Source organism: Dama dama, chromosome 9, assembly GCF_033118175.1.
Source record: "Dama dama isolate Ldn47 chromosome 9, ASM3311817v1, whole genome shotgun sequence".
Classification (NCBI taxonomy): domain Eukaryota; kingdom Metazoa; phylum Chordata; class Mammalia; order Artiodactyla; family Cervidae; genus Dama; species Dama dama.
The window spans coordinates 73,838,139-73,853,025 of record NC_083689.1 but is presented as its reverse complement, the minus strand read 5'-3'; positions in this window follow the sequence as shown (position 1 = coordinate 73,853,025).

The window sequence follows — 14,887 nt, the reverse complement described above, 5'->3', positions numbered from 1 at the left end:
GACCTTTATCTCTAATGCTATATTATGAAAGGTCTCAAACATACCAAAAAGTTGGATGAGTAATACAGTGGGCACCCATATGGTTATTTTCTAGATTCAAAAACTTAACATTTTGCTATAGTTATCTGTTTATATAAATGTATAGGTGTCCCTGTATCCAACAGGGTCCAGTAAGAACAGAAACTGTACCAATTTTTAAATAATAAGTATCTACAATGAATAATCACTGACCTGCTACTAGAGAACCGGAAAGGCAACAGGGGATACTGAAGTGTCACAGAGATAATAAATGCACGAAACAGCTAGCATCAATAGGGCTAGATAAAAGGCTGACATTATTAACACAAGCTTGAATGAGGGGTCCCTTGGAAATGAGACTCGGGTGTCTGAGGAAGAGGCCCTGACTGGTATTAATGTCTTAGGAGCTCAAAAGTCTTGGGAATGGGTGCCAGCCTGCTGGTGCTGCTGTCTCTAAGCATGTATGATGAGGCTGGCTCCAGAAAACACTGAAAACCTAAACCAGCTGCTGCTTCTAAAGTAACTCTCACTGTCAGGGTGAAGAATCACTGCACAGATGATATTGTCAGCAGTAGGAAGCAAAAGAGGAAGGAGCAAATCCCTGGTCCTTCCTCTAGATTTCCACCATGTCTCTTGTTTACCCCTTATTTACAGGGCCTAACAGAAAGCTGGGTGATAAAGAAGTGTACTTTGTGAGGTCCCAGCCCCAGCATGACAAAGCAAATGACAGGAAGTAGAGAGGGTGGGTTTGAAGCCGAAAGACAATAGCTTAGTAACCAGCACAGCCCATCTTTTTGGCTGTTCATCCTTCTATCCATAATTGAATCTCTATACAAATAAACATAGCTTTGTGGCTCTTTTAATATGTAACTGTCCTCTGTACAAATAAAGATGCTTACCTTCTCCCCAGAATGAGGAAACAGAAGTCTTAACTCCTCACATTTAGTAACAGTGCCATTTATTCTGTTGCCTAAAAACTAGCCCCAACAACCAACTTTTTTGTGTGGGCTTGAGTGGGCATAAAAGAAGTCTCCAGGTATAAATCTTCTATCTCACTGTTATAATAAACACTAAAATAAATTGGGACAAACCACCCTAAAACTCTTCAGATACATGGTTACAAAACAACACCATCCATCAGGATGTGCCAAGCCTTGAAGAGACCAATTTCAGGCCCACTGGCATTAACCCTCACAGCACAAGCCAAATATGGTCAGTAGCAGTCTCAACGCCCAATTCAGTAGAAAGACTGTTAGGTCCCTTGATGAAAGCATTCCCCCCTTGGGAACCAAGACTTCCAAAATAGAGCCACAGTCGCAGTGATGGGAAGCAAAGATTCTGTGAATTATTAGGTGCCCACCCCGATTCCCAAACTAATGTATTGCGGCTTGGAGGATTAAAAAAAGTATATTCATTGGTGACCAATACAAAGCATAATTGCATCCTATAAGAACTTTAGTTTTTAGATTACTTTTTCCCAATTGCAAGTAACTGAGTATTAAGTAGGTCATTCTGTCATTTTAACAGACTAGGTGCTTCAGAGTGATCAAGTACATGATAAGACCAATAAATTCCATAGGTTGTCAATATGTTGCCACACTCTATCATGAATGTGTGTGTCCACTTCCAAATTCATATGGTGGAGTCATAACCCCAATGCATAATATTTGAAGATGTGGCCTTTGGGAGTTAAATTAGGTTTAGATGAAGTCATGAGGGTGGAAGCCTGGCCCAATGGGATTAATGCCTTTATGAAAGTCTCGCCCTGTATCTCTGGTGCACAAAGAAATCATGTGAGCACACGGAAAGGTGGCAGCCTCCTGCAAGCCAAGAAAGGAGGTCAGAATGAAACCTGTCTTGCCACACCTTGATCTCGGATTTGTCGGCCTCCATAACTGAGGAGTCTCTGTTGGTTAAGCCAGTCAGTCTATGGCATTTTCTTCTGGCAGCCCAAGCAGACTAACAGACCCTCCTTTGCTGCTGCTTGACAAGGTACAGTGTGGTGCAGGATACAAGGACACAATAAGGCTGGCAGAGGCACTGAAGACAAAGCCACATCCAGGTGGTGTGTCTATTTTCCAGTGAGACTAAGCAGCTGCCTCTTCCATGATAGAAGGGATCTAATGTAATAAATCTACCACCAGGTGCCCATGTCTGGGGCTAAGTATTGGTCTCTGCCGTTGGCAGCTCAGGCTCTCAGTGGGACAGCATTGGTGGAGGGAGGTGCATGTTGTTGAGCAGCCATTCTTGCTAATGTGGCCACTGCTGTATGTGGGCCCACAGGGCAATCATTAGGATGACCGGAGAAAGGCTGACTCATCACTGCAAAGTATATCATCTTGTCCTCTTGATTACTGAGAGCTTCCTCTTCATTAATGTAGGTTCACCAAGGCCAATAGGAAGTCCTCAAGCCAAAGGCAGATGTCACAGGAATAGGCCTGCCATAGATGAAAGTGAAAGAGGAGAGTGAAAAAGCTGGCTTAAAACTTGCCATTCAGAAAACTAAGATCATGGCATCTGGTCCCATCACTTCATAGCAAATAGATAGGGAAACAATGGAAACAGAGACTATTTTGGGGGGCTCCCAAATCACTGCACATGGTGACTGCAGCCATGAAATTAAAAGATACTTGCTCCTTGGAAGAAAAGCTATGACCAAACTAGATAGCATATTAAAAAGCAGAGACAAAAAAAAAAAAAAAGCAGAGACATTACCAACAAAGGTCCATCTAGTCAAAGCTATGGTTTTTTCAGTAGTCATGTATGGATGTGACAGTTGGACTACAAAGAAAGCTGAGCACCGAAGAATTGATGCTTTTGAACTGTGGTGTTGGAGAAGACTCTTGAGAGTCCCTTGGACTGCAAGAAGATCCAACCAGTCCATCCTAAAGGAAATCAACCCTGAATATTCATTGGAAGGACTGATGCTGAAGCTGAAACTCCAATACTTTGGCCACCTAATGTGAAGTACCGACTCACTGGAAAAGACCCTAATCCAACCTGGGCTGGCGATCTGTTTCACACTTGATAATATGCATGTTTCAATGCTATTCTCTCAGATCATCCCACCCTCGCCTTCTCCCACAGAGTCCAAAAGTCTGTTCTATACATCTGTGTCTCTTTTTCTGTCCTGCATATAGGGTTATCATTGCCAAATGAAAAAAAAAAAAAAAGACCCTAATCCTGGCAAGGATTGAAGGCGGGAGAAGAAGTGGACGACAGAGGATGAGATGGTTGGATGGCATCACTGACGTGATGGACATGAGTTTGAGTACACTCTGGGAGTTGGTGATGGACAGGGAAGCCTGGTGTGCTGCAGTCCATAGGGTCACAAAGAGCCGGACACGACTGAGCAACTGAACTGAACTGAGTATCCCTGCCTCTGTCAGTCACTGGCTGGGAACAGCTTGTGGGAAGTGTGAACCAGCCCAGGTGCGGTGGTGTGCATCAGAGGGCAGCAGCTAGGGCTTTGGTTAATCGTGTTCCCTGTAATTGTATGTCTTCAGAGTGCATTCTCATGTTTGCACAGTCCTTTGGTGAACATTCTTCCAGAGCACAATTACCTTCAACGCTGCCCACTGAGAGGTCCTTCCATATATCTCACCCCCAGACCCTCTTGTCACTTGTCTTCTTAAGTCTTTTCTTTCCAAGACCCTCACCAGCCATCATACCATGAGTGAGACTTCCCTGGTGGTCCAGTGGCTAAGACTGCACGCTTCCAATGCAGGGGTGAAAAAAAAGAAAGGAAGTGAAGTCGCTCAGTCAGGTCCAACTCTGCAATCCCATGGACTGTAGCCTGTGAGGCTCCTCTGTCCATGTGATTTTCCAGGCAAGAACACTGGAATGGGTTGCCATTTCCTTCTCCAGGGTATCTTCCTGACTCAGGGATTGAACCTAGGTCTCCCACATTGCAGACAGACTACTGTGAGCCACCAGGGAAGCCCTATGCAGGGGACCTGGGTTCAATTCCTGGTCAGGGAACTAGATTCCACATGCCAAAACTAAAGATCCTGTGTGCCACAGCTAAGACGTGGTGCAGCCAAATAAATAAATATTAAAAAAGAAAAAGAAAAGAGTAACTGACCTTGAATACTAGAGTTTAGATCCATACTTCTGGATCATGCTCAGTTTAGACAATCAAATGTACTGCTCAAAACTCTGCTCCCTGAGAAGATTCCCTTCAGTAGGATCTTTCACAGACATACCTGATTGGAATGGTAATGCTACAGAATTTTCTTCAGCAACCAGCTGATTCTAGCATATTGGGCAGAAAAAACTGTAAACCAGACCTAAATTACTTCCTCCTAGTCAGCTGGTCCTAAGGAATTCCCCATGTAGCCAGGAGTTACAGACTGAGAGGAAAGGAAGGCTTTCAGGAGGAGTAACTGTCACAGGAGCTGGGTTACCTCTTCAAGCAACTTGCTTATGCCTTCCCAACCTGCATGATCTCTAACCCTTTTCAGCTCAAGGGAGATGATTGCTGTGCCCACTGCAGTTTATGACTTGCTGGATCACACAGCACCCTATCCCATGGTCATGTGTTCACTTCTGACAGGGCCTAGTAGCAAACCAAGAGCTATTTCTCAAGAGGAGAATAGCAGTCATCAAAAGAGGGTGTGAAGAAAAGAGAAGGTGTGGACTTGCTCCAAAATCCTAAGGGTCTATGCTTCCATTCCCCTACGGGCATTTGCCAAAGAACCCACGCAGAATCCATATTTGCCACATGCACGTGTTGCTGGATCTGCTGTGTCTCAGGAGGCAGAGTAGCAAGCACTACAGCATGGGCTTGCTGCAGAACCTGTTGGCACTCTGGTCTTCACTGGCAGTGTTGCGGGTCAGAATGACACTTAAAGGTGCTGTATGGTGCCTCCAAAAACCAAAAAGGCCCATCAAACCTTGTGCCTCTGTTGTAGTGGCAGGAGAGGTACCTTGAAAGGACTGGTGCAATATAGACAGCAGCGATGTGTTACAGTCATCAGCTTGTTAAGAAACTCGATTTTAATTATTCCCATCGCCAAAAGGAAATGATAATTATGTGACAGGACAGAGGTGCTAACATCACTACAATGGCAATCATAATTTTTAAATGTATCAAATCAACATGTTGTACGCCTTAAACTTACAATTTTTTTTTTTAAGATTTTTTTAAATGTAGAACATTTTAAAAGTCTTTATTGAATTTGTTGGTATTGTTTCTGTTTTATGTTTTGGTTTTTTGGCCTCCTGGAGACACATTGGATCTTAGCTCCCCTACCAGGGATTGATTGCATTGGAAGGCAAAGTCTTAACCACTGGACTGCCAGGGGAGTCCCAATTTACAATGTTGTCAGAATATATTTCAACTAAAAAAGACAATTTTTTGCTTTTTGCTTATTTATTTATTTTATTTTTTTAAAGATAATTTTTTAAAAAAGGAATAGACTGTTGCAACATACTTCAGACCATTAGCACATTAGAAACTTCACCACAGTGTATGAGTCCCTGAATTTTTATGAGGTTTATCTCCCACTCTCTGACTCATATGCATTTTACTAAGGCATCTAAAGTAGTTTCTTCTGCATTCTTATCAGATCCTTCTGTCAGTCATCAGTGAGGGGGACAAATTTGATGATCTGTGAAATGGCAAGATCATCAAAATCTCTGCAGATTGGCTTATCGCAGTCGATGTAGCCCTAGGGCAGAACTGTGAAGGTGATCTCTTGGTTCTGCAAGGTGAAAACAACTTGCTTGTGGTATTCATTGAAATTGATTTCAGTTCAGTCACTCAGTTGTGTCCGACTCTTTGCGAGCCCATGAACTGAAGCGCTCCAGTCTTCCCTGTCCATCACCAACTCCCAGAGCTTGCTCAAACTCGTATCCATTGAGTCGGTGATGCCATCCAATCATCTCATCCTCTGTTGCCCTCTTCTGCTCCTGCCTTCAATCTTTTTCAGCATCAGGGGCTTTTCCAATGAGTCAGTTCTTTGCATTAGGTGACCAAAGTATTGGAGTTTCAGCATCAGCATCAGTCCTTCCAATGAATATTCAGGACTGATTTCCTTTAGGATGGACTGGTTGGATCTCCTTGCAGTCCGAGGGACTCTTAAGAGTCTTCTCCAACGCCACAGTTCAAAAGCATCGATTCTTCGGTGCTCAGCTTTCTTCACAGTCCAACTCTCACATCCATACATGACTATTGGAAAAACCATAGCTTTGACTAGATGGACATTTGTCGGCAAAGTAATGTCTCTGCTTTTCAATATGCTGTCTAGATTGGTCATAGCTTTTCTTCCAAGGAGCAAGTATCGTTTAATTTCGTGGCTGCAGTCACCATGTGCAGTGATTTTTGGAGCCCCCAAAAATAAAGTCTCTCACTGTTTCCATTGTTTCCCCATCTATTTGCTATAAAGTGATGGGGCCAGATGCCATGATCTTAGTTTTCTGAATGTTGAATTTAAGCCTACTTTTTCACTCTCCTCTTTCACTTTCATCAAGAGGCTCTTTAGTTCTTCTTCACTTTCTGCCATAAGGGTGGTATCATCTGCATATCTGAGGTTATTGATATTTCTCCTGGCAATCTTGATTCCAGCTTGTGCTTCATCCAGCCTGGCATTTTGCATGATGTACTCTGCATATAAGTTAAATAAGCAGGGTGACAATATACAGCCTTGACATACTCCTTTCCCAATTTGGGAGCAGTCTATTGCTCCATGTCTGGTTCTAACTGTTACTTCTTGACCTGCATACAGATTTCTCAGGAGGCAGGTAAGGTGGTCTGGTATTCCCATCTCTTTAAGAATTTTCCATAGTGTGTTGTGATCCACACAGTCAAAGGCTTTGACATAGTCAATAAAGCAGAAGTAGATGTTTTTTTTGGAACTCTCTTGCTTTTTTGATGATCCATCGGATGTTGGCAACTTCATCTCTGGTTCCTCTGCCTTTTCTAATTCCAGCTTGAACATCTGGAAGTTCACAGTTCACATACTGTTGAATCCTGGCTTGGAGAATTTTGAGTATTATTTTCCTAGTGTGTAAGATGAGTGCAATTGTGCAGTAGTTTGAGCATTCTTTGGCATTGCCTTTCTTTGGGATTGGAATGAAAACTGACCTTTTCCAGTCCTGTGGCCACTGCTGAGTTTTCCAAATTTACTGGCATATTGCGTGCAGCACTTTCACAACATTATTTTTTAGGATTTGACATAGCTCAACTGGAATTCCATCACCTCCACTAGCTTTCTTCATAGTGATGCTTCCTAAGGCCCACTTGACTTTGCATTCCAGAATGTCTGGGTCTAGGTTGGTGATCACACTATAGTGATTATATGGGTTGTGAAGATCTTTTTTGTATAGTTCTTCTATGTATTCTTGTCACCTCTTCTTAATAGCCCCTGCTTCTGTTAGGTCCATACCATTTCTGTCCTTTATTGTGCCACTCTTTGCATGAAATGTTCCCTTGGTACCTCTAATTTTCTTGAAGAGATCTCTAGTCTTTCCCATTCTATTGTTTTCCTCTATTTCTTTGCACTGATCACTGAGGAAGGCTTCCTTATCTCTCCTTGCTATTCTTTGGAACTCTGCAGTCACATGAGTATATCTGTCTTTTTCTCCTTTGCCTTTCACGTCTCTTCTTTTCTCAGCTATCTGTAAGTCCTCCTCAGACAACCATTTTGCCTTTTGCATTTCTTTTTCTTGGGGATCGTCTTGATCACTGCCTCCTGTACAATGTCACGAACCTCCATCCATATTCTTCAGGCACTCTATCAAATCTAATCCCTTGAATCTATTTGTCACTTCCACTGTATAATTGTAAGGGATTAGATTTGGGTCATACTTGAATGATCTAGTGGTTTTCCCTACTTTCTTCAGTTTAAGTCTGAATTTGGCCATAAGTAGTTCATGTTCTGAGCCACAGTCAGCTCCCAGTCTTGTTTTTGCTAACTGTATAGAGCTTCTCCATCTTTAGCTGCAAAGAATATAAGCAATCTGATTTCAGTGTTGACCATCTGGTGATGTCCATGTGTAGAGTCTTCTCTTGTGTTGTTGGAAGAGGGTGTTTGCTATGACCAGTGTGTTCTCCTGGCAAAACTCTGTTAGCCTTTGCCCTGCTTCATTTTGTACTCCACGGCCAAATTTGCCTGTTGCTCCAGGTATCTCTTGACTTCCTACTTTTGCATTCCACTCCCCTATATGAAAGGGACATCTTTTTGGGGTGTTAGTTCTAGAAGGTCCGTAGGTCTTCGTAGAACCATTCAACTTCAGCTTCTTCAGCATTGCTGGTCAGTGTATAGACTTGGATTACTGTGATATTGAATGGTTTGCCTTGGAGTGAACAGAGATCATTCTGTCGTTTTTGAGATTGCATCCAAGTACTGCATTTCAGTGGAGAAGGCAATGGCACCCCACTCTAGTACTCTTGCCTGGAAAATCCCGTGGACGGAGGAGCCTGGTAGGCTGCAGTCCATGGGGTCGCAAAGAGTCGGACACGACTGAGCGACTTCATTTTCACTTTTCACTTTCACGCATTGGAGAAGGAAATGGCAACCCACTCCAGTGTTCTCGCCTGGAGAATCCCAGGGACGGCGGAGCCTGATGGGCTGCCATCTATGGGGTCGCACAGAGTCGGACACGACTGAAGTGACTTAGCAGCAGCAACTGCATTTCGGACTCTTGTTGACTGTGAGGGCTACTCCATTTCTTCTTGCCCACAGTAGTAGATATAATGGTCATCTGAGTTAAGTTGATATAGAGGGGCAAAAGCATTTGCCAGATCACTACTGGTATATGCCAAGGGTTATGCTGATTCTCTTTGGTAGAGTTACACATCTGAAACAGTTGGTGCAATTAGAGTCATCATCTGTGCAGTTTACAGTAATCCACAGTCATTGTCCAGATCCGACAACCTTATGCACAGGAAAAGCAGCTGAATTTAAATGGGGGTGTGATACGTATTAAGCCTATGATGGTAACACTAATCCTCTGCACTTTCCTCCAGGAATGTGGTAACATTTTGGTTTACTAATCTGGTAGGAAGGGGGCTTCCCTGGTGGCTCAGATGGTAAAGAATCCACCTGCAATGCAGGAGACTCTTTTTTGATCCCTGGGTCAGGAAGATATATTGGAGAAGGGCATGGCAACCCACTCCAGTATTCTTGCCTGGAGAATCCCATGGACAGAGGAGCCTGGCAAGGCTACTGTCCATGGGGTGGCAAAGAGTAGGACACAACTGAGAGACTAAACACACACACCCTGATAGGGAAGGGACTTTCTAGGGACTTCTACTTGGCCCTTTTTACCATAATAGCCCTCACTCCATGGATCAGAGAGTGAATCTGGGGATTCTGCCAGAATTGAGTATATCTATTCCAATTACATATTCACGAACTAGAGATATAACCACTGGGTTCACAGACCTATTAGGCTCTCTGTAATTTTAGCTTGGGCCAATACTGCACTCATTCCTTGACCACCACCGGTTCTCACTGTAACTGGAGGACCATTGTAGTATTTTGGCCCCAGGAATTAGCCGTAATTCAGGGTGAGTGCCTATTATTTAATCCGTAAAAGACCTGAGGATTTCCTTTTTTCATAATCCTAAGTCACCTATTAAAGGCTACAGGTCTCTGAGGAAGTATTGAAGGAAGTCTCTAGTATATACTTGTGGCAATGTTGTGGAGTTCTTTTTTTTTTTTTTTTTTTAATTTTTTTTTGGCTGTGCTGGGTCTTCATTGCTGCATGGGTTTTTCTTTAGTTGCTGAGAGTGGGGGCTATTTTTTGCAGTGTGAGGGCTTCTTACTGAAGTGGCTTCTCATTGTGGAGCACAGGCTCTAGGGTGCACAAGGTTAAATAGCTGCAGCTTCCAGACTTAGTTGTTCTGCAGCATGGGGGAATCTTCCCAGATTACTGTTGAACCTGCATCTCCTGCATTGGCAGATTCTTTACCACTGAGCCACCAGGGAAGCCTTGTTGTGGAGTTCTTAAGGGAACTCAACATGTCCTTCAATCAAGGGGCTCTGGATCTGACAACTGACTTAGGTCTAGAAACTGGAGGAGAGATTCTGATTCTCTCTGTAGTGACTTCAATCAGATTTCTGGGCACCAGACCTCATGCTTTTCCTGTTATAAAGATCAAGCAGTACTTTAGTAGACTGTCTATCTATTCCATTCCTAGATGTGCCTTACCATTTAGCTGCTGTTTTAGTCAGGGCTCTCTAGAGAAACAGAATCAGTAGGATTGATTAATGATAGGAATTGTCTCACACAGTTATGAAGGTTGGTAAGTCCAAAGTCTACAGGGTGAGCCAGGAGACCATAGGACCAGGAGAGACAGTGCTGCAGTTCCAGTCCAAAGACAGCCATCTACAGAATGCTCTCTTGCTTGAGGGTAGTCTTTTTGTTCTATTCAGGTTTCCAGCTGGCTGGATGAGGTCCACCCACATTTTGGAGAGCAGTCTGCTTTACTGAAAGCCCACCTCATCCCAAATGTTCATCTCATCCAAAAACATCCTCACAGAAACACCCAGAATAATGTTGGACCAAATATCTGGGCACCTGCTGACCCAGCCAAGTCAACACATAAAATTAACCGCCACAGCTACTATCAACAATCCCTGTGGGTCAAAACATTCTGATTTCCATCTTGTCTCTGCTGTGCTTTAAGTGCATCCACCTTATCCCTCATGACTGAACACTGCCACGTGGCCCTCGCTACTCCAGGATCCTATCGACCCCACCAAAATCCGTGAACTCATCTCAGTGGCAGCACCTTCTACCATCCTACCAGCCCACAGAGAACAGCCACCACAGAGATTTTTGAGGATATCAGTGATCTCCTCACTAATGTATTGCTCAGTATCTCAGGGGAGGGGTGCCCTCTGGGCCCTCTTGAACCATATAGCACTGGGGGTGTTGGGTGAGGGAAGTTCAAAGGTCATACATACAAGTTTACCAACATTTCTGTCTCCCCAAGTCTCTGAATTCCTTTCTCTACTTTGTGCCAGGGAAGTTCTGGGATCTCAAACTCATTATATGTAGGTCACTGTTCAGTCCAAGTTCTCAAAGTAAGTGAATTCTTACACAAGCTCACATATTAAGTCCAGAATCCCTGATAAGTATACCCATATCAGTGCATTTGGCCTGTTATATCCTGCCTTTTTTGGTCTACTGCTCCTAGAATCCCATTCCCACATCTATTCACCAGGTTTCTGCCTATATAAATTAGAAAAATCTTGTAGTTCTTTTGGATTATACATTCTTTCCTCCAGGTTCAGACTTTGTACTTGTTGCCTTGGAATATGCTGGATCTGACCCTAGTTATGGGTCTAATGGCAGCAAAGAGCAGTAAGGTAGGTCTTGAAGAGTATAGGTATCTTCTTCAGTCACCTGTCTCAGGTGAAGGTATTACAGGGACTTCAAGCAAAGGAAGCCTAATCTCAGACACAGAAGGGGAAGGCTCAGAGTGACTTAGGGGTTAAAATTCTCAGTTTCATCTGAGTCCACCTGGACGTCCTCATTCCAAATCCTGAGGACACTTCCTCAATCCTCATCCTTTCACTGAGGGACATCAGCTGTGAACTCAATCTACATTAAATTCTGCAACCTTCACAGTGAAATCCTGTGTCTGAGTTAGTAACTCTGATGGATCTGAAATACCTTTAGGGGCTGTCATAGACTCTCTCTAGTTCTCTGACTGGGACTTGAGCTGAGATGTTAAAGGGCTGAGTGTGTTTTCTTTCTGTAAACACTCCAAAGCACTCAGAAGGAGGCATCTCACCCCACAGTCCTTGTAGTCATCGTTATTCCCAGCAGCCACTTGGGTCCCCCCCAAGGTACCCGTCGAGTCTGGCTTAACAAGCCAGGGTTTCATGAAAGCACAATACGGCAAAAGAATGAAAGACAAGAGAATTGAAAGTGAGGGTCAGGGGACCAACACTGCTCCAAGGTGAAGATGCCCAAACTGATCAAGTCAGCTTTATTATATGTTTTCAGGCAGAGGAGTACATACAAGAGAGAACGTGCTCTCAGAAGCACATGGAGCCATATGGCTGTTAAAGATAGGCTAGGAATGTAACATAAAGATTAACTAAGAAAGATTTACTTTTAACTAATGATTTAGGTTGCTGTCTAAATAATAAAGCTCCAGATACAAAAACCATTTGACTCAGAGACGCCAGGTCATGGATCAGACTGATGATGGCTTCTCACCTCCAGGCACACATCCTGCTTTCAAGATGTTTTTCTGTTCCCTTTGGACTTAATTCAAGAGTCGTATGTCTTGAGGTATCTGGTCAGCAAGATTGATAATGCTTTCGCACGCCTTTCCTGGGGTCTGCTTTTTCTTCCTTGTACTTGCTTCCTACGTCTCCCCCTTTTTGTTTTTCAGCAAGCAAAGTAATTATAAGAAAGGCTAATTTTTGTTGGTGATGTTGTTGTCTTCTTGCTGTTCTTCTCCAGACTACACAGAAGCAAAAGAAAACAATTAAAATTATAGCACAGGTTAACATTCCATATCTATAGGGCTTCATTTGTTGAAGAGGATTTAGAGAGGATATACCACTAGCAATAGTAGCAAGTAAATTAGATCCAGAAATTATATCCAACTTTTTATTAAAGGTTTTTAATATATCATGTTGTAGATCTTGAATATCTAGAGAAATATTTTCTTGATTTAATAAATGTTGCTTGATTTTGTCCCAGTTAAACCTTGACTGATTGTATTTATGTGCTGTAACACAAAAAGAGGTGTAATTCCAATCACATTTTAATCTTAGCTGCTTTTGTAAACGAACCAGTTGATCTCCCAAAAGTATTAGTGTCTGTTGGAGATCAGCCACCTGAGAAGCTAATTTTCCATCTATTTTTTGTTGAGTGGACCATAAAATGTCAGCATCCTTATGCCATTCTTGTACAAACTGTACTGTTTGAACAGATTGATCTAAAGCTACTCCAGCCACTGTGGCAGTGGTAGTGATAGCCATAATACCTAAAATAGCAACTATAAGCATTCCAATGAATCTTTTGGCACATTTTAAACCTTTAATAATTTCTTCAATGGCATACAGTGTAGGACTTTCTTGCCAAGATTCTTTGTAAATCTACTGGTATCCAAATGTCCACTCTAGTTTTAAGAATGTAAGCTGTCACTGGATGGGATAGTAGTATCTAAACATGTGTAAAAGGAACACTGTAAACAATTTATAAGTCCTGTAATTTTATCATAATTAGCTGGACCAACCATGAATATAAAAGGAAGTCTAACACAAGCTTGGATATTATGAGTAGAGTTTTTTGTAAAAGTTGTTTTAGGATCATTAAAATATATTCAGTATATCAACCATTTCATGTCTCAAGAGTTTTCAAAGCCATAGGTATTTTCCATATCTCATTATGAATAGGATAGTGAACTAGATGTGGAAAGGGAAGGGCAAATCCTACTCCATGCAAAACCAAAGATTCATTACCAAATGTATTAAGAGTCCCATTAAAAATCAGAGACATTACTTGCCAACAAAGGTCCGTCTAGCTAAGGCTATGGTTTTTCCAGTAGTCATGTATGGATGTGATAGTTGGACTATAAAGAAAGTTGAGTGCTGAAGAATTGATGCTTTTGAACTGTGGTGTTGGAGAAGACTCTTGAGAGTCCCTTGGACTGCAAGGAAATTCAACCAGTCCATCCTAAAGGAAATCAGTCCTGAATGTTCATTGGAAAGACTGATGTTGAAGCTGAAACTCCAATACTTTGGTCACCTGTTGCAAAGAGCTGACTCATTGGAAAAGACCCTGATGCTGGGAAAGATTGAAGGCAGGAGGAGAAGGGGACAACAGAGGATGAGATGGTTGGATGGCATCAGCGACTCAATGGACATGAGTTTGAGTGAACTCCGGGAGTTGGTGATGGACAGGGAGGCCTGGCGTGCTGCAGTCCTTGGGGTTGCAAAGATTCGGACATGACAGCGACTGAGCTGAACTGAACTGAAGAGTCCCTTGGTATATCCAAGGACTGGGGATATTGGTGTCTTTTAATTTTGGAGTCCCTCTGGGTCCCTAATCAATTATGGGACCTTCAGTAGTGTTGATCAATAGATGGCCTTCTGCTCCTTTACAATTATTCCATTGTATCCAATCTTCTATTCCATGTCCTATCCTCATGATACATTCTGGAATATCAGGAGGACTATAATGTATTATGTTATTTTCCTTTTCTAAAAATGTGAGAGTAGTTAAAAGAAAAAAGGAAGCCTTATCATCCTTAGTAGATTTAACAACAGATAACCATTTTTGATAATCTGTTTTTAAATAGATCTCTCCATGTCCAATGCAAATGGGGGTACTTGCAGACCCAATAGTGTAATTGTTTAATATATATCCTGCTTCTTCTGGCTTATCTGGGAGACTTTGATCATAGGGGCCGGGAAGCCAAGCTGAGTCATTCACAAAAATGGGAACTGTTGAATCTTCCCATGTAACTGGTCATAATAGAGGTGGGTTAGGAACATACAAAGAAAGAAAGTGAAGTCGCTTAGTCACGTCTGACTCTTTCGACCCCATGGACTGTAGCCTACGAGGCTCCTCCATCCATGGCATTTTCCAGGCAAGAGTACTGGAGTGGGTTGCCATTTCCTTCTCCAGGGGATCTTCCCCACCCAGGGATCGAACCCAGGTCTCCCCAATTGCAAGCGGACACCTTTACCATCTGAGCCACCGGGGAAGCTCACTCCCAATATTAATAATTGGAACTAGCCTGTACACTTACCGCCATTGTTAACAATGTTACCATGGCCAAGAACAGGTTGTCAGGTGTTTTAGGAAGTTTTCGCCTATGTAGTATCTTTTCAGCTTCTTGGGATAGCTTCTTTATTTGTCCCTATGTGGGTAGAATGGCGGTCTGTGTCCG